At 37.7% G+C, this 24,913-nt stretch overlaps 1 long non-coding RNA gene across 3 annotated transcripts in view; it reads right to left on the reverse strand.

Moving 5' to 3' along the window:
- LOC134522265 (uncharacterized) overlaps positions 1-24,913 on the reverse strand; it is a 302,419-nt gene that overhangs the window by 237,855 nt on the left and 39,651 nt on the right. For 2 of the 3 annotated variants that reach the window (XR_010073011.1, XR_010073012.1), the window contains exon 2: positions 19,754-20,932. This is a non-coding gene — a long non-coding RNA (uncharacterized LOC134522265). Of the gene's footprint in view, positions 1-6,961; positions 7,008-19,753; positions 20,933-24,913 lie in introns of those variants that run through there. The other variant, XR_010073014.1, reaches the window with a different exon arrangement.

Genomic DNA, 24,913 nt, shown 5'->3' on the forward strand with positions numbered 1-24,913 from the left:
TTAAGATTCAGCTACAGCTGTTAGTTTTCCCTGCCCTTTTTTTTCAACTTTGTGTGAAATACTTGGATAATTTCTGTGGCACTATACTTCCAAGAAATCTTTCAGTACAGGCTCCCACAATAACAAAGCATCACTTTATATAGCCTCAGTCTATGAATACATTTGAGGAGATAAGATTTTAAGAGTTGAGGGTATTTCTTCTCAGGTGTTAATGTTCTGTCTTTGAAATGCAACTGGGAAGCCTTCATCTCCCTAAAAACCAGGGAGATTTGGACTACAATTGCAAACGGTGCTCAGCATGAACCCGAGAAACAAGTCTTTTCAGGGGCTCTTAAATTTAGCACTTCCTAATTGAAAACATGAAAAACTATTTACCTTTTTTAAAGTCTTGACCAATAGAATAAAAATACCGTTCATCATTATAGTCAACTTCCATGATAAATGTCACAACAGTTAAAGAATGGACTATTCTGAACATTTGGAACAAATGATATTTAGGTGGGCCAGAATATTATTTGCCTTCTACAGTTTCCCATTACTGTCATTGCACTGCTACTGCTGCCTGAGTGAGTTTTGTTCTTCACCTCACAGGGACTGCCCACTAAAAACAAGGCAAACCAGACACTGATATCAGATAGATCACATTCTCTACTACCAGTCATGTAAGATCAGTTCAGAAGAGTGTTCTCCTGAGTGTTTTCCCTTATTTCCCCTCTGCTTCTCTGCACACAGATGCCCAACTGCTTTGGTAAAGCCATGGCCTCATGAAAGACAATGGTAAATGTGGTATTGACATCAGTAAAACAAAGAGATACTCTCGTCAGAGAGGATGATGCAGCATGAAAACAGCACATAGGAAGAAGCATGGGAAAGATAAATCTTTCTGAATAAAAGTTTTTGAGAACAGATACCCCTGTGTGGTGCAAAGCAGACACAAACACTGTGATTCTGCTAAAAGATGTATGTGGAGCCAAATAAAGGATATACAGAAAGGGAAAGAAACCAGTCCTACAACTACAAATATTATGCCTTTACAAGAGGGCATAATAAGGACACATGGGGCTGAAAAACTAGATGAGAATCCAGGTTGCTTGGATATCAGAGATTAATATATATACATAAGGAAAGAGTAGAGTGGGATTTGTCCCTTTCTTCATGATTTACAAAGTATTTTTTAAACTGTCAGTTCATGGAGAGAGAAAATACAGCTGAGTTAAAGACCTCAAAAGCCTGATGCAGCTGTAGCAGCTCTGATACGATAAGGAAGCTTACACTTATCCAGACAAAATGTCGTTCCTCCAGATGGACCTTTGCACATTCTCAAGCTCCTTCATACACCCCCGGATTTTGGAAGAAGCCAAGTGAAGATGCTCTCTTGCAAGGGCTGGCTAACAGTCAGCCATGGGCTCACGTACCTGCCAAGGGTGCCACCGCATGGACAGGGCGTAATTACTCTCCTGATTAGCCCAAGCTGAGCTTTGAGACAAAGCAGTGCTCAGCTGAACTGCGTGACAGACACACGGTGTAACAGTGCTGTATTTTACAGCTTAAGTATTTTAAATTATTTTAATGACCAGTATTTTAATTCTATCTCTGCAATTTCACAGTAGATTAGTGAAGTAATATACAGTGGGGTTTATGTACAAAGACCAGGTTGAACGTCTTTCCTATCTCTCTCAGCCAACATAATCTTCTTCAGAGAGGACAAATAACCCATAAATTAGGTGCTGAAATACATGTGAGTTCATTTCTCTACTCGGGGATAATCACATATGTTCTGTGGTTGAGACTAAGACGGTGATAGCAACACTCTGTCCTACTGCCTTCATATGTGAGAACAAAAGGTTTCTCTGATGCTATATTAGAATCACAGAATCACAAAATGGTTCGTGTTGGAAGGGACCTTGAAGATCATCTAGTTCCAACCCCAATATTAATACAGGTCATGTCAGTGCTAGAGAGAAATGAAGATTCATAATGTAAGAGACTAGTAAAGGTATGAATCAGAAAAAATAACATACAATTCAACTAACCCAGCATCAGCTCAACTATTTTTGCAAATGAATGGTGCCCTATCTCTGGCAAGAGAAGGAGAAAAGAAAAAATGTAGAGGTGCTGGAGAAAGTTTCACCTCAGGAAGAACAGAGCCATCTGAAATTCCTGGTTTGTGAGTGCAATGAAGAAAAACATACTAAATGACAAAGCAAGAATTTCTTAATCTAGACTTCAGATTTGAGGACTGGGTGTCATTTGCATAGTGGCCAGGAGGAACTATGTATAGTCTCTATACAGGACTATATACAGTCATCGCTATTTTTTCCACCAGCACTTTGAAGGAGCTCACTCCGTCAGATATCTCTTTTGGGACAGAAAGCGGTGTAGAGAAAGGGGTCAAGGTCTGAACCCAGGGCAGATAGAACTAGCTGAGTGAGGTGCAGAAGTTACAGAACTTCTATAGAGAAATGGTATCCCGTGGTTTGTAGATGCCTTCTTGATGCTTTACAGTTTGAGGATTCTAAGTGCTAAGTATGGTCTTAAACCACCATAAAACAAACCTTGGTAGTATCAGTCTGAAAAAACACGTATCTGATCAGTCATGTATGACAAAGGCTTTTTATAATGAATGTTTATGTACAGATCGTTGAAAAGAGCTCATCTCCCTTTCGAATGCCTACAGGAGAGCCAAATTTCCAAAAATGCTTCATGCTATCTGAAAAGCCAGCATTTACTGACATGTACTCTTTTAAAAATCTGTACATTTATGTGGGTTCCTAAATGCATCACAACTTCTTTATCTAAATTCTGGCCCAGGAAGTACCACATTTCTGTGGTTCAGATACAGTGGGAGCAGCACAGCTATCCATTACTTCTGCATTCTAATTCTTGCCTAACAGCAGCATACCCTTGATATTTTAGATGTGTGTTTAAATGGACCTAACGTGCCTCTTCCGAAAATCCTTTTGGAAGTGGATCATGTCACCAAAACTCCTAATATCGTGTCTTTGTGTTAACCCAGCCTTTCTTCTGTTATCAATATTTAGCTGCATCAGTGTTTTCCATTCCTGCTCTTTCTACGTATTATCGAGATATTTAGTTGACAAGGACAAAAGTTTCTTATTCAGAGATCTGGAAAGCTCAAGAATTTGAACTACTAACAAAGAGAAAAACAGCTCTGTACATTCAAAAAATTAATTGGAAAAATGCCCTGGATTTCCTTCCATTTCTGAAACTTCTTTCGTTTCATTATCTCTGCACTTCTAGTGTCGGAAGTTTATGACATATCAATCAACGAAGTATTAAGAGTAACTATTAAGGACATATTTATGTGAGAATCATGTGTAGTTCTTGGCATCATGTATAGCCCTAACCTCCCTTTGAGCCCGCTGGATTCTCTCTAAGCATTTTATTCTTGAAAGAATGGCCTACTGTCAAATAAGTAATTTAACCATTGAAAGAATGCCTGCTTCTCTGATTTTAAATTTGTAATCTGTGTAGGAATAATTGTTTGATTCAGGCACTTATGTGGGCAGATAGCTTTACCCAATGAATCGTTAATAGAGAGTGAATTTTAAGCATTCTCATTCCATGAGAAGAGCAGACGAAAAATACGACAGGGACTGAAACAAATGGTACAGATCCTAACGGAAAGACACAGAATGGGGAAAAATGGAAAAAAATAAAGAGTTCAGGAAGGTTGCAGAAGAAAAAAAAAGGAAAGAAACTGCAGAAAAAAAACGTAAGAATGGAAACAAACTTCTAAAAAAATCCAGAAATTGGAAAGAAATTTAGAGAACCAAAGGATGGATCTAGGAGAAAGAGATATACAGGGTCATCAAGGAATCTTAATTTTTAATTTTGCCTCTATTAAAGTGTCATGACTGTTTGGTTTTCACAAGAAACAGTAATTTTTTTCATGGGACTCAAAAGCCAAAATGTAGAAGAGAACTTGCTAACATTTTCAGAATTTTGCTATTTTCCTCTATAAAATGAGATATAACAGGAAAAGACATGGCCAACCATAGCATCCCTTATCTCAAGTATCACTATGATGCCCAATCTCCAAATCAGAAATTCTGAATCTCTAATGCCAAGTTAAAAGGCTGCAAGCCAGTGCTGGAGAAATATACTTATGTGTGTAAAGGTTCAGGTAAGTACTTAGCTGTCAAATCTCAGCTGACAGTGTCAAATCTCTCTGTACCCGACTCATACCGACTTCAAAGTAAATTTCAAAATCCAGCTAGTTTCTTTACCTGTTTTTTTAAGCACTTAAATGTGACCTTAAATCTCCATGTAAAGAGGCCAGGTATGTTTCCTGTGATGATCAGGCATTGATGGGGTAATACACACTTAGTAGTGGTTTACTAATAATGCTGTAAACTACTTTGGTATATGCTTCCCGCCCTAGTTTCACAGAAACCCGTTTCCTTGAGTGTGGTGGAGAAAAGATTTTTGCCTGTTCGATTCTTAGTGTTTCTGTTTCCTTTCTGTCCAAAACTATGCTCTGTTCCCACTGAACCTAGTGCAAAGCAATTTTGCACTCCTCAGGCAATTGTTGATAGCGTAGAACCTGGCAGAGAGCAGGTAAGTGCAGCACATGGAATTTGCAATGTCAATGTCCTAGTAGACTTTATAGATTTTACACATTTTGTAAATCGTATCTTTTCAAGAATACTGACACTTTTATTCTGTAATTAGTATATTAAGTAATATTTAGCTTTGCTTCCTTAGTTTTTTCTCCCTTTGTTTGACTTCCATGACACTAGCCCTCCTGCCTCATACTCTGCAGCACTACAGTTCACTTAGGCTGTCACAATCTCTTTGCAATGCATTAGGAGAGAGAGAAGACGGGGAAAGGGGGAAAATGAAAGCAGCAACATGTCGCCATGTCACCTCTCATGATTACAGAAGGTAGAAGATCAAATATGAACTTTAATAGTAGCAAGCTCAGGACCAGACTTCTTAGTTGCAAATTGTGCCAAGTGCCCAGCACACCAATGTGCAGCAACACTCAGAAATTAAACTAAGCAAAAGCTACTAAAGGTGGTGGTGGAGGAACCCACCAGAGTGATAATGCATCATGGAGAGCTGTCACAATAAATGGAAGTACTGGAGCAATTAGCTGACACAGTACTAAGCACGATGCCGATTTCCCCATTTTAACTGTACCACATCTTAGTCAGAAGCTAAACTCAAACTGAATTCTGTTGGATATGAGAGAATCGATTCATTTTGAAGAATACTATGGCCTAACAGTTAACTTCTACTTTTCTAGCAAGGAGTATGAATTTTAGAAAAGAAACATAAGGAGGAAGAACTGGGAGTAGTGATGGCTTGGAAAAATTTGGTAAGAACCAGTGTTCATTTTCTAAAGGAAATCCCTATAAAAATCTACATAATGCCTCACATTGCTCTCTATTAAATACTTTATTTACATTTACCTCACCTAAGATACTGTTGAGAACTCAGCCGTTACTATGCACTAGATACAGGATCACCAGTACTTTTTATTGTTATCCTTTCCTTGTTGGCTGGGAAAGCCCCCATCCTCTTGTACCCCTGGAGAGTGAACTCTTTGGAGAGTCAGGCATGGACCCGAAGACAACACCACTGGGGCCAGAGGGGCATCTTTGAGAGATCCAGGAGTTGACAAGGGTACCTTTCTGGTAGGAAGGCAGCAACACAAATAAATCCATTGGAGCTCAATGGGCAAGCAACTGAAGGCACCAGCCTTGCATTATAGGACATATGTGCCCAAGCCCTCCCCCATTTCTGCCATCATTGTACTTGGCTTGCTTTCATGACTCACATGAGGGCTTTTCTGGTGGTGAAACACATACCTCTATATACAGGAATCGGCCTGCCCTAGTATATCCCCAAAGTGCAGACACTGTACCTCAGCAGCCAGAAAAGAAGAGAAAAATGCCTTGCAACAACTGGATAAAATGTTCTGTAATGAGACATCTCATTGTTTTGGAGGTGGCAAATGTTGTGAGACAGAGCTGCTTACTTCAAAGTACCTACCACTAGGCATCCTGGCATTTTGTTCTGCCTGTGTTTTTCTTTAGATGAGTGGATGTAATGTGCAAACTAAGATGGATTGTTCAGAGGAACAAGATTCAGTTCCATATATTTAGAGAAGTTCCTCTGCAAATTGTTCTATCCAATAGGTATCATTTTGATGAGGAGATAGTTTTTACTTTTGTCATGTGACACTGATTTGTTGCAATTTTTAAATCCAAGATTAACAATTCTTCTTCTTGACACTAGACTCTACTTTTTTTAGTTTTCAATAAGCTTTAATAACAGAGGAGCAAGGGGAAAAGAAAGAATTTTTTGGCACACTCTGATTTCTCACACAAAACAATAACTGTTTTGGCATCCAGAGATGTCAGCTCCATGCTCAAAGATAATTTCACTTATTTTTGCACAAAGCTGGTGGAATTACCATTAGCTCTAGCAAGTTAAAAAAAAAAAAAAAAAAAGAGTACTGATATGAGACACCGCACTGAATAGCTATTAGGTATGTAGATAATGTTAAATTTTTACATACACATCATGATGTTTGCTTAGGAATACATCAAATGAGAGAGTGACCAAGAATGAAGAGTCAGAACTTGGAATGTCTGATGTAAAGTCCATGAGCTTACATCATCTGAAAATTAAACCCGTCTTGCTATTTTTTTCTTCATACTTCTTTGTCATTAACAGAGCTTATTGTGTAACTAGCCCAATAACCTCATCATACTCTCTCAGCTAACAAATCTAGGTTGAAATATCGTGGCCAACAGTATACTATATATACTATCCATCTCAGTATGTAAAATATTCTGCTGCTATTCAGGATCAGAGGTAGCATTAACGGCAACTCATAAGAACAACTATTCACATATAATCCTCCTATATGTAATTTACAAATGCAGTGTGTATCTTAAGTATGGTAGAATATTTAGAATCAAAATACCGTGTCTCAGCAGATCATTTCTCCTTGCTTCCCATCCAGCCTGAAGAACGCTCCCAATACGTGAGCTACGCTGGGACTCACAGACACATGCTATCTGCCTTCATTAATCATTATCATCCTGCTGCTTGGGAAGCCTTGTGGATTTCATTAATAAATTACTTTATGGAGCCATACCTCTTTAAAAACAAACTCTAGCAAACATATCACAGAAATAATTAAAATGTACAAAACTTGCCTAATGCTACAGTCCAGGTCTCCAGAACTGCTGCATGTACTCAGTTCTGCCCAGTCATTAAAGGCAACCAAGAACTTCTGCAAGTGAACAAACTCATTTACTTCTGGTGGAGAACTCTTTCTTCTGTGTTGCGTAGATCCATTAGACTTGATAAAATGGAATGTAACCTTTAAACTGTGGTTCTGAATGTGCTCACAGGGAGTATAGGAAGCAATGATTGACTTACATAAAAAAGTGCAGCAGCTTTCCTGTTTGTGTAGTATGACCTGCTCATACTGATGGACTAATTTTCTGCTGAAACAAGGAAGTAGGAGATGGTGGGTCATTTGGGTATGAGTAGGATGGGAAGAATGAATTACAATAACTGTTGCATCCTAGAATACAATTATGTTGGAAATACTACAGAAAACCAATGTCCACATGTTAAGAACAACCAACCATGTGAGAGAGAGAAAAAAGAAGTCATCAAACTTGAAACAAAAAACGAGTCTAGAACATGGTCATAAAACAATCTTAAATCTTCTGGAGCCGTAAAATTAAATGGCACTAGAACACCTGGATGGGAGGATTTGCTTTGCTTTTCATTCCACATTATGAAGCCCGAAACAGAACCCTCCATTGGCAAAGAAACATTGTCTTGCCATAAGGAGAGGACTCTCTTAGAAAAGTGCAAACACCTAAATCCCAGCCTTACAGGGGAAAATAGTTTGGGGAGATCGTGATAAACTATGAGACAAACTATGAAGCAAGACTGCTGATCTTAATTTCTTATTTTGCCCATTTCAGGGATGAACTTTCCGTCCTATAGAGAATACCAGGTAGTACAGAAGTAAGCATAAATAGATACTCTGAATGCACTCCAGTAAAATGGAGGAACTGCTTCATGTCTTGGTGTTTTCAGGCACCTGGCTTGATCACGGCAAAGTCTTGGAATCAGGAAACCTGAATTCATGAACCCTGAAAAGCAAACTGCAAGTCCATCTCTTCTTTCTCTGCTCACACGAATGAACCTTGGAAGAGCTAAAGTTGCCAGGTATTTAAAAACAATGACCTTTCCATAAGGTGCAGCAACTTTGAACTCTTGCCTACAATCTGCAACTGAGAGAAAACGAAGAAAACTGGAACATCCCTATAACACAATCTACCAAATTCAGCCTGCAAATTCAGAGCATAGAAAAATATTTTAATGCCAGATACATCTGATAGTCCAGAAGGCCAGACAGGTTTCATGACAGCTCTTTTATTGAGGAGGACTATAAGGGATTTGAAAAATAGCCTATAATTAAAAAAAAAAATTAAAAAATTACATAACTTCATAATTTGAGATCAGACCCTGGGGTATTCAGTCAATTTTCGTTCACTGAATCCAATGTGAATGTGCCCAACAAAGCTGTGTAAGAATCTCACAGTTAGTTGTACAAGACTCTCACAGTTTAACAGTTTAACTTCAATACTTAATTCAAATCCCTTTCAATTTCAGAATCCAAGTGGTAGAACTGATCTACATTCCTTTGCCAAAACAAAGGCATTCATTCTGCTGGAATGATTGTTTTAGTCTGTGGTTTCCTTTCTTTCCATGAATATGTTGTTTATAGTAATGAACAGCACCCAGTTTCAAATGAAAATCTGAGTTTCAGTACTGAAATTGAAAATATTTTTAAATATAATAAATTTCCTTTTTTAAAGGCTTGCACAGTTTGTTTTGGGGTTTCTTCTGAAAGTCAAAAGCACTGAAGGGATGATCAATGGAATTACACCAAATACATACTGTAACTCTAAAATTAGTACAGTCACCAAAAAACCTCCAGATTTCCCACAGAAAATAACTGTTGTCAATAGGCTAGTTGTACTATACAGTTCTGCTCACCAGACAAACTTTCAGTATACACAGTTGCTGTCAAGGACATAAGCATCTCAATTCTACATATAATATCCATTGTACAGTGCAATTCACATAGGTAGGCATAGCCTACATCCATGTTTCTCCTGTACCCAGGTTTCTCCTGGATATTCTTTTCCCATGGAAATGGAAAATTTTGTATATTTGTCCTAGATTTCTAAATGCTTGGCAGTAGCAACACCAAAGCTGTAGCTCCAACCCTGTTGCCAGATGTCTGGAAGTCCAGACATGTAGACAACATGAGTTCACATCAATTCTACTGCACATGCACAAGGGGTCCAAAAGCAATCAGGCTTCTCTCAGTCAGACAATTTCTACAGAGCATGAACAGAAGGTGTGACTTTTTAGGAAGCACTGGACACACTGATCATACTTTACATTGTGAGTGCTTATACATTTCTCCTGGTATTGTAAAAAGTCACGGTACACTTGGTAAGTGAAGACACATGCTTTAATCCATTACGACACTTGGGTATGGCTTCATTTTTAAATGCATCCCTTTACATATTCATCCTTTTTCTAGTTTTTAATGAAACATGTTAACTATCTTTTCTTTTTAGAGATATTGAATTAAATTTTCTGCCAGGTTCCAACATTTTGTACCCACTTTTGCAGATATAACTGATTACCATGTTCAATTTGTCTTTTGCAAATGCATGGGTTTTTTCACTGATGCCGGCTGGGTATGCATATAAAATTAAAAGAACAAAATGGTAAGCCAGGTGGAGAAATGTGGCTATCAAGCAAAAGAAATGGTCTCCACTTAATTTAGATTTGGAAATTGGTCTTGAGGCTGTAAATTCTATTTCTTGAAAATACAAGTAATATTTCCAGAAAAACTCCACAAGTTAGTCATCCAAAATTGATGCTGTAGAAATGGGAGCCTCATAAAGCATAGCCTGCTGTCTCTTTGAAGACCGTCAGAAGGGAAGAAACACCCTGTGCAAACCGAACAACGTTCCAAAGATTTTTTTGGGGGAAAATGGAAAGTAGGACTGAACAGATGGGACAGAATCTTAAACAAAAACATGTCTAAGTATCATATAACAAGGAATATACAGTTTAATAATTTTTTCTTGTCTCGTGCCTGCTCTGTGCAGTTTGGTGTACATTTACAAAACAATGAACAATAACATGATTGTTATTTTTATTCTTTTTAGCCTTAGTTAATATCGAATATCACCAGTAAGGATAGCAACTCCTCGTCTTGGATGGCATGAGTACAGCCACAAAATCAGAGAACCCCTGGACTAAAATAGCCCCTACCAACATAGTATGAAGTATAAGCCAGGATCAGCAGGAAGAGTGAAGGTTAAGCTTGCTCAGCAGAAGCCAGGGAGACAATGCAATTTATTTTAATATGGCATCCTTCCTTATCCCAAGTATTACGCAATGGTTCACAGAGGTACAGCATTTAAATGACACTGGCAGAGAAGTGTTTCCTAGGGATTGCCAGGGAGAGGAATAGGCAGAGATCAAAAAGAGTAAAATAATAGTAAGAGAAAGATCTTCCATGAAGCTAGTACGGATAGACCTCTACATGAAGGAGAAGTGAGGAAGTAAAGAAAATAATGAAGAAATTCAGTAAACTGGAAGGGGGGGAGGCATGTCTCACCCCTCAGAAGCTTTGAAAGCAAGGAATGGAATTCCAACCATAAGATATTTTAAGGTAGAGGATGTTGGGTCCACTGTGACTGAGCTCTCTGAAGCGAGAAAGCATGCTACCAACCACATTTGGCACAGATGATGCTAAGAATGTAGAAGGAACACTGCTGATTGAATTACAGTATATTCAAATGAAGAGGCCAAACAATATTTGTATCGCCATATGACAAAGACTGTAAGAGACAAACTTATGTTCAGGAAGCAGCTTTGAGGAAAATAAACTTCTGTATCCAGGGTGTAATACACCTTCCTTGTAATACACCTTCCTAAAAAGGTATGTCTGATAAAAGGTCACAAGAAAGGATTATAGTCTTAATGAGAAAATACATACAGGTAAAGGAAATCTACTATCATAAGCAACATCCTCTTTCAAGCGGGAACTATCTGGGCTCGATCTTGGCCTCATATATATCCCCAGTAATTGCACGTGCCAGCATAGTTGTACAGATACTTAAATAAGAGGATAATACGACTTGTTTTGATTACTTAAGGGCTAGAAGTGACAGGGTGGTGTTTTTTAACTTTCCTGATCCATTAGATTGCATGAATGGCACATGAAATAAAGCTAGTTCAAATAGATCTTAGAGATACACATAACATTCTGGATGTGAACAATCCCACTGAACTCAATACAGTTACTCATGTGTGTAAATTTAAGCATATGCTTTGCCAGGAGTAGAGTCTGTGTTGCAAGCAAAGAAAATTGATCAAAGCAATTTTAAAAAGTAAATTTCTGTGATTGAATATAATAATGTCCTTCCAGGATGTATATACTTGATCATTTTGATCAAATAGTGATCGTTATGTAAAGTCTAGTGTATTTTAAATCTACACCTTGCCACTCCTAAAATCACAACAGGATCTCAGTTAGTGAGTTCCTAAATACAAATACCATGCACACAAGCAACAGGATTCACTACTGATGTCAATGCCTATTTATTTATAACAAATTTTCAAAACTGAACAATTTCTTCTTTCAGATTTCTGTTGTCCAGAGAATGCAGAATAAGACAATACAGATCAGCCATTCAAAGTCCATCATTCTCTCAGTGTCTAATTGCCTGGGACATCACCACAAAGAAGTAGTAATTTTTCCTACTAACCATTCAGAACCTAATTTGACTGACACACTGTTTTACCCCTGAATCATATCATTTTTATTATTGTTATTTTCATACCAACACAAAACATCAGATATCAACAAAGAAGGAAAGAAGGAATGCTTCCAAGAAGAGAATAAAGAATGATTCAGGGTGGAGGGGGTTTCAGACTGGCCCTGTTCAGTGCCTTGTGAGCCATCATTTTATGTTAGTAAGATGAAAAACTGTTAAAGGTCAGATTGATCTTCAAATGTCAGTTATACTCATTCCATTGGACCAATTCCTGAGGTTCCTGACTCACTTTTTATTCTAGCAAAACCAAAGTCCCACAAGGGAGCAAAAAATGTGTTCACAGCATTAATATCGGACTGAGACTGAAAAACTGGTTTAAACTCGCTCCTTCAAGAACAGAATTCCTGTCTTGTTTCGGGAGTATCACTTCACCTCCCTTGCCATGGATCTCCAACTACAACCAGCAACAATAATATATTTTCTCCTCTCTGAGTTCCTGTTAGGTACCTCTGCAGCTCAAGCTCAGTCATGCCTGTCAATATAAAGCAATATAGAAAATACTAATATTCATGGTGAAGTCATTCACATGGGAGGGCATACCAACAAAGTACCACTGCCTTGGCATCTGCTACTGCCATTGGCAGAGAGTGGATGCTGGGACTGATGGGCATTTGAGCTGACACAGTACACCTGTTCATATGTTCTTGTGTTTCTACAAGGTCTTAAAAACATATGTTTAATTTTTGGTTTAAATTCTCATCATTGACCTGACAATGCACTGAGCAACTCCTACAAACAGATGAGCTTACCTCCCGGCAGGTTCACCAAGACTCAAAGACTTCCATGTTCTACAAGTTACTTCCAAATGAACCTCTTGATTAACTGAAATCACACCGAGAAAACAGAAATGGAGAAAAATTCAGGTCTGTAAGAGGTGACGGTGACTTATGGGAAATACCACATCACACTTTCAATCAGGAAAATATATTAAAACACTGATTCTGATTTTCCTGATTTCATCAAGGCCGCTGAAATGATACTTGTTTTAAATGAGACTGCAACTAGAATCAGGTCCTAATAATGATTAATGGAAAACCCCCCAATATGTACCTTTATTGCCCCTGAGGTCCGTAAGTGATTTGACTGAAGTTTAAAAAACCCACAATATTTTAAGTTTCTTGTTTGAATTCTTCATTCAAGTTCTTTCATACAGTGAGCCTAGACAGGATAAGAAATGTACACCAAAATCTGAGGCACCTGAAGAAGAAAAGCATCCACTCTACAGCTAAAAAAATCCCAAACAGTCCCATCATCACTAACTGGTAGATAGCCTTCTTTAGTGAAATTATTGCTATTGTGTTTCCCATGGAGAACTCAAAGTAAGAACCAGATGTCTCTTTCTTTCCTGTAAATTCAAACCTAACTAACTCAAGTGACAGCTGAGTAACAGCAAAGGAGCTATTCTGAGAACTCTCATGTACAATGTATGGAAACCACTTCCTTTGTTTGCAGGTGTTTGGATTGCTTTCTTACATGGACTATGACTGATTATTATACCACTGTGAAAAAAAAGATGAACAAAAGCACACAACCCTCAGCCACCCAAAGCACAATTTTAAAGCTAAGAAAAACTTTCATTATGGATGTCTCCAATGAAATCACTGGAATTTTGTCACTGTTACACCAATAAAGTTAGCACAGAACTATCACCGATCCCTCTGGAACAGTAAATTTTTAACAGGTGCCAACTGTAAAAAGATTAAATATGACCATTGTATACTTCAATACCAAGTTTCCAATTTTCATTCAACGGTGCTTCGTTTTTCCTTATGCTTGTACTTGAGCTATAGCCATAAAGTATAAACATTTTACATGGCAGTCAGCAGGCGCACTCATCATTAATGTCAGGGACAAGTTTCTAAACCCAAAGTGAATTAGTCACCCAAGGAAAAGACGTGTGAGGTTGGTCACCTTACTCATAAGCTCGTTAAGAAAATGTGCAACAGAAATAAGAGCTGAGAACGTAAATAAATTATATATTTTGTTACTGCTGACTGCCTCCTCAAAGAGAGGGCTTTTTGAAGATAAAGAAATATGTAACCTGGGGAGAAAACACCATGGGTTCTTTTTCTTCTTTTGTAGATATTCTAAGGGCATATGATGAAGAGTTTGTTGTCCCCAAAATCCTTGTTTGTGTAGTAGATAAAAAGCATCCAGATGTCACCAAAAATATCTGCTCTGTTCCAGAGACTGTACTGTACATCACACTTTCATATGCTGCTGGGTTTGACATTGATTCAACAACCCAGCAACAGATGGTTGTGTTCTGTGCTTCCAGTGTGCTAGTTTAATTCTTTTTTTAGGAGATATTGGGGCAATTCTTCTCTGCATTTTATTTAGGCTAGAAAATAAATTCATTCACTGCAGAAATATTTAAAATACCGAGGATGGAAGAGATTGGTTATGAGATTTTTATCTCTTTTTAACTCTCAGAATTTATTAATTTTTCTTTTTATTTAAACCTAGCAGCCAAAATTCATTGTGGCACTACCCTTCCAGGGACTAGAATTTATTTTTTGAGTGTAAAGCAACCTGCAAATTTATGGGTGCTATATAATAATCCAGTACTATTTTAGTAAATCTAAAGCACGTTGGCTTTTTCAAGTCCACACAATGAATCTGGAGTTGGGTCCAGGGTTTTTGGAACAACAACTTACATATTGGTGCATTAGTGCAAGATAATTCTATGGGTAAAAAGACATTGAAAATTCAAAAATCCACGAGCACAGTGGTGGCTGAAGCATTTGGTATGGATGGAAATACCTCTTTGCTGAACAATGGGTTTTGGGTTTTAGGGTTTCTTTTATTTGGGGTTTGGTTTGGTTTTTATTTCGTTGCAATTGCCAAAGGGTTTTAGGACATCACAAGAGGTCTCTGTTTAAGGGAAATCATCCCTTTCTGCAGAAGACTGGTATAACTTAAGACTTTATTTTTTGTTTGAGCTCAATAAGGCAGAAGTCTGATGGCTTGTCAAAGGACTTAACAAGTTCAGCATTAATGTTCTTAACTGCAAATACTGACAGAATTGTGATCTACCCAGCCTTTTTTTTTTGTTCCAATTTGAAGGAAGCGCCAAATCTTTTTTTTTTTTAATCAGATCTTCATCCCACAAAATCCTCTTCATGCTGTTTGCAAAGTTTAGCCTTTAAACAACATGTTAATTAAGGTTTGTCCTGATGGAAGGCCGAATTTTCATCTAATCTTACTTCAGCAGAGTTCAGTAGAGTTACTCCAGAAAACACTTTAGACCATGAAGTTTTAATTAGCCTCCTACCAAGAGCCCACTTTCTCTACGCATATGTTTATCTCTAAGAAAACCCAATGAGGTATTCTCATATATAAACCAAGAATAGGTATTCTTCACTAAGAAACACTCTTTGCAGTATATTAATCACTGCTGGAAAAGAATTGGGATAGATAATGTATCTCATGCACATCAGACATGATTAGGAGCCCAACAAAAGGCTTTCAGAACAAAATACATACAACTCAGCCAAAGCCAGGAAGTACTACCATTCCAGAAAAGAGGATGAACACTAATGGAAGAGGAAAACAGGATTTCAGGACAAGTTTGAATCCCTCCAGAACCCCAAAACAGGTTGTAAGAACTTAAAATAAGAACGGGTTAACAAAAGATTAGGATTTTGGAAGCCTTAGGCCTTGCAATGCCAGCTGTGACTTGTGCATCTCTATTGGTTACTTTCATTAACTGCGTTACACTGAAACCATCACATCTTGCTGTGTGACCTTAGGGATTTTCCTAAGAATCATTTAAGAACAATTCTGATGGAATGATCCAAGTTCTGTCACAACTTACAGCAGTGTAAAGCAGAGATAACTAAAATAGAGTTTCAGTGATCTAAAAGTCATCTTGGTATTTTTACAAGAACTATTACCTAAGCAATGATATGTGAAAAACGAAGTAAGAAATAGTTACTAGCACTGTATGAGACCTCCCGAGTCCCCTTCCTCTCATAAACACAAAATCCTGAGGTTTTTTTATTTATTTAAATATTTCCCTTCCAGAGTACACACCTGAAAGACCAAGAGTGCTTTCCAATGAGCTATGAATTTCTCACAAATTAATTTTCTCCTTAGCAATGTTCACTGACCAAGACTTGCCAAGTTTTCTCTGGCAGGTAATGTTGTTAAGTACTGTAAGTCAATATTTCTGTACAAGGTTATTATCATAACATACTTTTCTAAAATGTTTGCCAGTGCCTCGATAAAATCCTGCCCAGTTCCTTTAAGGAAAAAGACCTATCAACATTTTTGCAACAGTAAGAATTGACTGAACAGAAATTACGGACTTAATCCTACAAATTTTATTCACATTAATATCCTTACTGTCTTTAAAAAGAATGTCCATATAAGTCCCAATGAACTGAGAATGCTTTATGCTTTGTCAGTTTGAGTGTTCAGAAGACCTAGGATTCAAATCCCAATTTTGCCACAGATTTCCTCTGTGACTGAAATACATCTATTAGGGCCAGCTACATAAGGTACTACGGTATTTAAACAGGGAACTTGAGAGGGAAGTATTTATCTTAACTAGTCCCATCACATAGTCAAAGAACAGAAATAAGAACATCTGGAGAAAGAATCAGCCCAGGTAAAGCATCTCTGACAGTAATCTCAGGGATGCTTTAAAATATCACTGTTCCCAGATCTCTGCCCTTCACCTTAAGAAACCATTCCGAAAGTAAGGACATCATCTCATCTACCTCTGTTCATAGTCTGGTGTATCAGCTTAAAGTGTGGAGCAAGGTGGTTTGTCGTTTCCAGTCCAATTTCAGCATGGTAGCTTTGGGCTACCAAACAGAAAGAGAGCTCCGAAGAGAATGTCTAAAATCGCACTAGTAAGAGTCACTAGAAAACTCAGAATTAAAACTAGAAAACTAGTCCATATTCCTGAGAGTGTCCATGTTTCTGTGCCTCATTTCTAGAAGTATAAGACAGAGGTGACAGGTCCTCTCTGTCTCACAGGGGTTGCATAAATATAAAATGTTGAAGAGGGCATGGTGCTGCATAATATAGTAAAGATGATAGATGCGGGAACACCATGGTCCTTAGTTTTTCCATTTAGAATCCTATTATTAGCAAAGAAAACAAAATATTTTTCTTTTTAAAAAGCTTTATTAGAAAGAATTGCATGAAGTATTAAGATTTTTCCCAGGTACTGAAAAAAAAAATTCCAAGTAGTTACCATCAGCTGAGGGCTACCTTTGGCATGGCTCTTCTGCTCGTGTACTAGCACCAGACAATCTTTAGGTACAAACACAGTATCTCAAGCCAAGTTGACTGCCTTCTAGAAAACATGCATGATCCTAAAAGGATCACTGAAAAATAGCTTTTTCATGCTAACTTACCCATTCATTATCTGTGAGCCCTTTGAGATAATGTCCCTCTTTCAACCACATCAGATTATCTCCCTTGTATATTATATCATATAATATCCCTTCTATATATATATCTCTCTTATTATATCTCTTCTATATTATAATTATTTCTTGAAGATTAACATACATTGTGTTTTATTGTGAAGATTTTCAAGCAGGTTGTAGGTACAGAGATACAAGTAACTACACACACAAATTGCTTGCCTTTCTGTGGGTAACTTTATCTCCAAGGCCAAATGGCTCTTTTGTGAGAAAAAAACCTTTCAAAAATCTGGACATTTTCATTACTCTTTCTCTGCCACCATTCTTTCAGAAGAATACTCAAAGCACGAAATCCATAAGCTACACAGAACTTGGGGGCTTCAGCAAGGTAAAGGGCTTCTGCCTATATATCCCATGTTTCTATAAAGAAAGCTTTTCACAAGCTTCAGTGTACCACGTTACTGGGAAACAAAAAGCAGAAAAGGATCCAACACTTCCTCAGACCACAGTGTTCTGTTTTCCCCTAAGTACAAGTGGATGATAGATGGGCTTCTACGGGAAGGCGGAAGATGAAAAGGAAGACTGATGGCACAGACATTGTCACGAGTTCATGTAAGAGGATATCCATATTGTTTAATTTGGGGCATTACATTAGGAAGCAAAGTCAGGACTCCAGCTTTTCTATATTGCTGTCTTGAAGCTCCATTTCTTAGGTTAGAAACCGTGAAATATGAGTCTACTTTTCCCAACTGACTATACAGGAATCCGTGTTATTCTCTTTCCATGTTGATACCAGAAATGAGATGAAGTGGGTAGCCCAACATGCTAAAATCCTAAAAATCATCAAGGGCAACTCATTTAAATACATTCTCCTTGCAAAAATAGCTTGTCAAAATACTACATGTTCCCTGGAACTCTGGACAAAGACCGGAATTCTCCAATACAGTTCAGCCTTCTTTTCAAGCTTTAAAAAATAAGTGTTAGTATTGTCTTCTGGGTTATTGCATATGTCAAGACATTATATGGCCCGTAAATCAGAGAATAATTCTGAATTGGTTGATATTACAAATAAAATCATTCTCTACCTCCTTGTCATATAAAATGGACCTAAAACATTTTAAGGCAGCAAAGACAACATAATGCATTGCCTGGAGACCTGCAGGTAAACCACTGTTTCTAAATAATTTCCATTTTTAGACAAAACATTTTCAATATCTACAGTAACTCTCAGGCTGCATTCATCTGTTTCAGGAATTCTTGTACTCACTTTCGGTTTAAAGCTCAAACTCCCTGTTTTTCTTGTAGTCAGTGTTGCTTCTGGCTCAATGTCATACTGTCTTACTCAAAAACAGATTCAGATGTGAAAAACAACTCAGTAATTAACCAGCAATTTGTATAACAGGTAAAATATCTTCGTAGTCGGGGTATAATGGAATCATCATTGAAAGCTGCCTAAAAGCAGTACATGAAAATAGAGAAAAAGATGTTTGACCTCAACTCCACCAATTTCACAAATAAAGCCTTAATAATAGCTTGCAATCACACTTGGCTGGGCATTATTTCCGAGACACGCAAGGTCTGCATTACAGGGCCAGAAGCAATGACTCACTCTGCCAGCTGCTGTGATGGCACGGGGCAGCTTGTTATTCTGTCAGAAGTTGTTTCGTGCATGTTGTAAAAGCTTCTATAGGTCTGATCCGTCAAGAAAACATTCACTGTATATAAGCAAGAAGGTAGGGAGTTTTCCCCATTTCTGAAACATCATTTAAAGTTAATTTTTGAAGGTTAAAGAGAGAAATCAAATTATCTTTTACTCAAAGAAAAAGAAGACGCACAGGGTAATCTTTTAAAGACTTGACTGAAAAAAAAAAGAGTTGAATGCTTGAATGCTTTCCACCCAAAGGCAACATAAACGCATGCATTCAATGGTATGTGTACATCTGCATCCATCAGCACTGCAGGCTGTGTATCACTGTGCAGTTCTGAATTGCAAAACAAACATAGAATGCAAAAAGGCTGTGCATCTTTTCTACACCAGTCCTTGTCTAGATCCTCAGCTGTAGAAACTGGGAAGCTAGCCTACCAGTTCTATAATCAAAGACTGGGTAAAACAGCCTATTATTTGTGTCAGTAAAAGACTTAAAGTCAACATTACTGTTCAAAGCCCTTGATTAGTCCAACCGTATGATCACTGCCATGTTCTAGAGACTGACTTTCTTGTGTTTATGCCTTTCTGCCCTCACGTATTATACGCTGTTTTGTCTTTTCTAACAGGTATGACACTGGTCACGCTTTTAGCAAAAGGCACAGCTTTGAAATGACTCTTCAAAGATTTGTAAATGAATAATCATATTTTAGCAACTGACCAAAACTTTATACAACTTCTCTGAATATTTTCATTTTTGATAGTTTATCTGAGTTTCTCATAGATTGGCTTACCTCATGAGATTTCTAGGATTCCTCATTTCCGAACTTTCTGGAGATAAGACCGTCTTTCTGCATGCTGACGCTGCTGAGTCTGATCCTGGATAGCACCCAGACTTTTAGAGGAGCAGTCTATGTTGGACATATTTTGCAATAGCTTCTTAAACATTCAGAGGGAAATTAGCAATATTTCTTGTTGCAAAGTGATAAGATGATGGTCTTAGTTTTCCTGACATGTTCTTCAGTCTGCTCTTTGCAATAAGGAAGGCAGTCGTCAAACTCTTCAGAAACACACTGCTGTTTTCAGTAGTTTTTATGATTTTTGATTTCCCACTGACACTCTCTTCAGATCACATACAGTGTTCACACCTCTTCAATAGCTTAGAAAAACTGAGTGAGACCTAGTACAGTTGAAAAGCTTGTACTTTAATCTTTCTAAAGATGGAAAATCAGAGATAAAAATTTCCTGCTTGAGGGTATAAGCTAGGATGCCTGAGGTTAGGACAGATGGTCCCCTTTGGAGGATATAATTCCAGGATTGTCTGCTGTAGAGTTTCCTTGCAACTCTATCATGTGGGACTGGTCACTGCCAGAGGTACATATTGGACTAGATGGCCATAGCCATCGCAATATAATAGTATGCTTCTAATCTTAGCATTATACTTCATTTATTTGTAGTTTCATCTCATATGCTGTCCCCTCACATTATAAAAAACTTCAAAACTGTTACCTGCCACGGGAAAATTAAGTTTGCTCTCCAGAGTTAGCAACAGTATTTGTACAGTAACTGAGGCTGGATTAGCATTTAACACCAGTTTCTCCACTGCCACAGAAAACAATACACAATCCGTGGGTCATATCCAGGCTTTGAAGCTAAAGTTTCCGCTTAAATTCTTCAGAACCGGGGAACTTTAAGCAGTAGTTTTGCAAATTCTGGCAAAAGTAGTATGAATATTCCATCCTGAAATATGTAGCTAAAGAAAGGAATCTTGCCTTACTTTTAGTGCATCTTCTATTTTTAGTCTTCAGACTGAAGATGCAGAGGAAGCAAGATGAGGAGGAATGGTTCTCACACAAAAGGACTATTGTACCACTGCAAAATTGCATGTGACCCAATTCAGAGCACAATGCCTCAGGAAAGAGCAAAGACAGCTGAGACGGCAAATTCACAATCCGAACACTTTGGCGATTCTCCTGAAGGTAGAAGAAAGAATAAGACAGAATGAACGAGGTAAAAAGACAAGGAATGAAATTACCCTAAAATTGTTTGATTGAATCCTAACAATGAAGCATTAAGATATGTCTTCAGTTAAACTAGGAATACATGTTGAAGAATTCCATCTTAGTTGTTAACAACAGCTGAATGCCCAAATCCGTAAGTATAACTAAGTTCATGTAATAACATTTATCACGTTTGTTATTTAGTCAATATGACAGTTTTATTCTACGATGATACAAAATACTGCCAATCATATTTCATTACAAACAGCACTAGAACATGGAAATCCAATAAGAATTATGCAAGTATAAATAAATACTGTGAATGGAACAATTAGAAGAGCTACATATCCCTAAGCTTCTCCACATCAAAAATATAGTAGACATCTGTTTGTATTTGAACACATACTGAAAGCAGATCCTTAAAGATTCACAGATTTTGCAAGCATGTCCATTTCCAGCTATATAAACTTTCAGACTGTAATGTTTATTGTGTGTTTGAACCTAATACAGATGCACCTAGAAACAATAATGAGACAAAACTGAGGCACATACTAACTGCTCACCTGCCTCTGACCTCAGTGGGAGCTTTGCTGGAGTAAAGGTGAAGCATTTAAAGATATAAGCCAGTTTGTGTCTGAAGATGCCTTCATGTCATGTGTGCATGGCTTTCAGGTAACATGGTTCTCTCAAAGATTTCACAGAATTTCAAAAGGCTTTAAAATGTTGGCCCACTGCACAACTTGATAGATATAACAGATGACTGCACACCATCTTAGCATTTACTGTCTTTGAAGTGTTTTGCAGAGCCTAAGATAATAAAGTGGGTGGTTTAAGAAGACAGAATACCAAAAAAAGATTCAAATTTTTTTTGTGTCACAGAGTTCTTTGGCTATAATGCAACATACATGTACTTCTCTAATTGTACCTAGTTTAAACCTCCTTTTGTAGCACAATATTATTCTGCAATTTATCAAAGATATCGGAAAGGCTACAAGTAAACCTAAGTCATAAACACTCTCCCAAACATAACACAATAAAGGCTCTTATGGTGTCAGAATTACAATGTGGTGGGCAGTACTCTGTGGTCTCTGTGGTGTCTGCAAAGAAAACCACCAAACTCATAACATTTGTAGTCTCTCATTCTGAATGGATGTCAACTCCTTCATTCACAGGCTCGTTCCTTCAGGTGTCCCTCGCTCAGGCAACACCCTGAATAGATGCAAAGCAGCTCTTGCATCTGCTGAGGTAGGGCCTCATTGACTGGGCAGATTCGGTTACAACCATGATGGGGAAACAGACCGTCCCCATTTGCATCAACACTGGCAACAGCACAGGTGCAAACGTATCAGGGATGTCGTCATTCATGTAATTCAAAAACGTAAAGACAAACCTTTTGTTAAACCTCATTCCAAATTCACCCTTTTACCTCTTTGCCCTCTGTTGTATTACTGTCTGCTATATCTCCTGCCAGATTGACCCTAAAATTGAGGTTAAATTATTTCCCCACTATTTATCTAACCACACTCTAACATGAAAGCAGAGGCCATCCACTTACACTTGGGTCTCATCCACGATGTTGGCTCTGATATCACGGTGGATTCACAAGTTCTACAAAATGCTTGCAGTCAAAAATCTGTTTCTACCTCAAAGCTTTACTGAATCATCTGGATGTGGTAAAATATGCACTGCATGGCACACTGCAAGTTGCAGACACAGTCTAATACTCAGTTGTAGCTATAGACCAAGACCAGACAAGACCTACAGAACCTTGAATAAACACACTGAGATTTCAGATCAAACAGAAGTTCTAAGGTATTCTAGGGTTTTGTTCATCAGCCAGTGAACCTACTAACCTGGAATTCATACCTTCAATTTTGATGCTTAAGTTTTCATATCTTTACATTTCTAAAGATTATTGAGTTTATTTATGGTGTCAACTTTGTTTCCTTTTCCCTTTTTGTTGTTTTTCCTTTAACAAAGTAAGAGACATTCATTGTGTCTAGGAAATCAGGATGACTATCTATCTTTAGCTGCCAAAGCGTCCTCAAATACAAACATACTCTAATCACTATTGTTTAATCACTATGTTTGTTATTTACTTGGAACATCTATCCTGAATTGTATCTTATTTATCCAAAAACTTATGAGGTGAGCGGTCATTTCTATTAATATTATTAACATTCCTCAGCTATTTATTGCTATTGTTTCCCTAGTCTCTCCCTGAGCTTAAAGTATCACTGTCTGAAAGGAAGAGAGAAGGTGAAGAATACAGCTCTTCCACTTTTCGCACACGTCGTAGTGCCTTCTCAGGAGAAGACCTGTAGCTTTTGCACAATCTGTACAGAACAATCTGTATCTCAGAGCTTTGGTTTGTTTCTTTCTTGCTGAGACTGAGGAGCGGAACCTGCCTCATCTCTTTGCACAGAGCAAAGCACTTGTTCTTATGCATGCAGGAGCAACCCTGGACAGGAAACAACGCTCCGAAATCAGGACACAAAACATTCTGTCATAGGCTCAATTCCCCTGCAATGCAGACATACTTACAGTCTGAGCAAGATCAAACAAGAGAACAAGTGGTAAATGATTCCTTTCTCCCTTTCATGGCTTAGTAATAGTCACATCAGCCTAAACAGAAGTGTTTGCCTAAAACATCATCCAAAGCCCACCACAGTGTTTCCACAATATTTGGAGCTGAAGAACAACTGGTAATATTTTACATTCTGGGAATCAAGTCCTTGGTGACAAACTCTGACTGCACTTTAAAGTAGTTGCTTTCAGCTCATAATTCCATGCTTAATTCACATTAACACTTGTCTGAATTTCACATTGGCTACTAAAACACCAGTGCACAAAGTGGAAACAGGGACTAGTATATGAAGAGTGCAGACGCTTACATCTGTGTAAAGATCAATACATAACGCCTTTCATGAGATAAAAGATGCTTTATTCCTCAGCTTTTGTGCTTCATTTCTAAGATTTATTGTTGCATGGATAAAGTTTAAGTTACTGGCTTTACCCTTTTCAAGGTCTATGGACAGAAGGGCAGTAATGAGTACCTATTAACTATCCACTTCATTTGACTGCAAATCACGGTGAAAGATTTCAATTTTATATATTTAAAACAGTGGAAAATATATATGACTTCTTCATTAGAGTTGTGCTAATTCTTCAATGAATATGTTGAAGGAACAATTATGATTTATACTGCCTTTTAAAAGCCAACCATTGCAGTTATACAGCTCTCAGAGCTAGAAAAACAAATGCAAAACATGCATTGACTAGGAACATTTTGAGAGGAATTAACAGTTGTTTCAGCTTTAGAAGGACTGTAGCCCACACTGGATATTCTAAAATATTCTAGGATACATGGACTAGCAATGGCAAAGATACACCACTTTTACCATGATCTGAATTTTTTATTTTCATCCCTATGTCCTATTAATCTGTTTTCATATTGGCTGTGGATATGCTGTTAGTGTGCAGCACAAAGGATGATATCCTTCCTGCAAAGGAGACAGTCCTCTTCAGTTTCTACAAACTGTTCCATGAACACATGAAGTACTTCTCAGGCAAGAGCACAAACTGTTCAGAATTTTGTGTCCAGACAGTTGATAGTCCTTGTTTCAGACAGATGTAGTCTCTCACAGCTAAAATTCCCTAGTCTGAACATTTTCAATTTAAGATAATTCTGTTGTGCTTTAGGCTAGTGATGCAAGAAAATGCTAATGAAAGCCCAATAGATATTAAAAATAATTTTGCAGGAACTTTCTCTCTGACTCTTCAGAAATAATTATCTCTGTCATCTATACAAATTTTGATTTAAAATATAAATTAAAGTTACTAATTCATACACCACAGTATCTAATCTGAGATCTTCAGGTCATGAATACAAGTAAGCTTTTAGTCAATTTAAAAAAAAGAATGTACAGTGGTGCAAGTGTAGAAATGTGAGGT

This window comes from Chroicocephalus ridibundus, chromosome 12 (genome assembly GCF_963924245.1).
Source record: "Chroicocephalus ridibundus chromosome 12, bChrRid1.1, whole genome shotgun sequence".
Classification (NCBI taxonomy): Eukaryota; Metazoa; Chordata; class Aves; order Charadriiformes; family Laridae; genus Chroicocephalus; species Chroicocephalus ridibundus.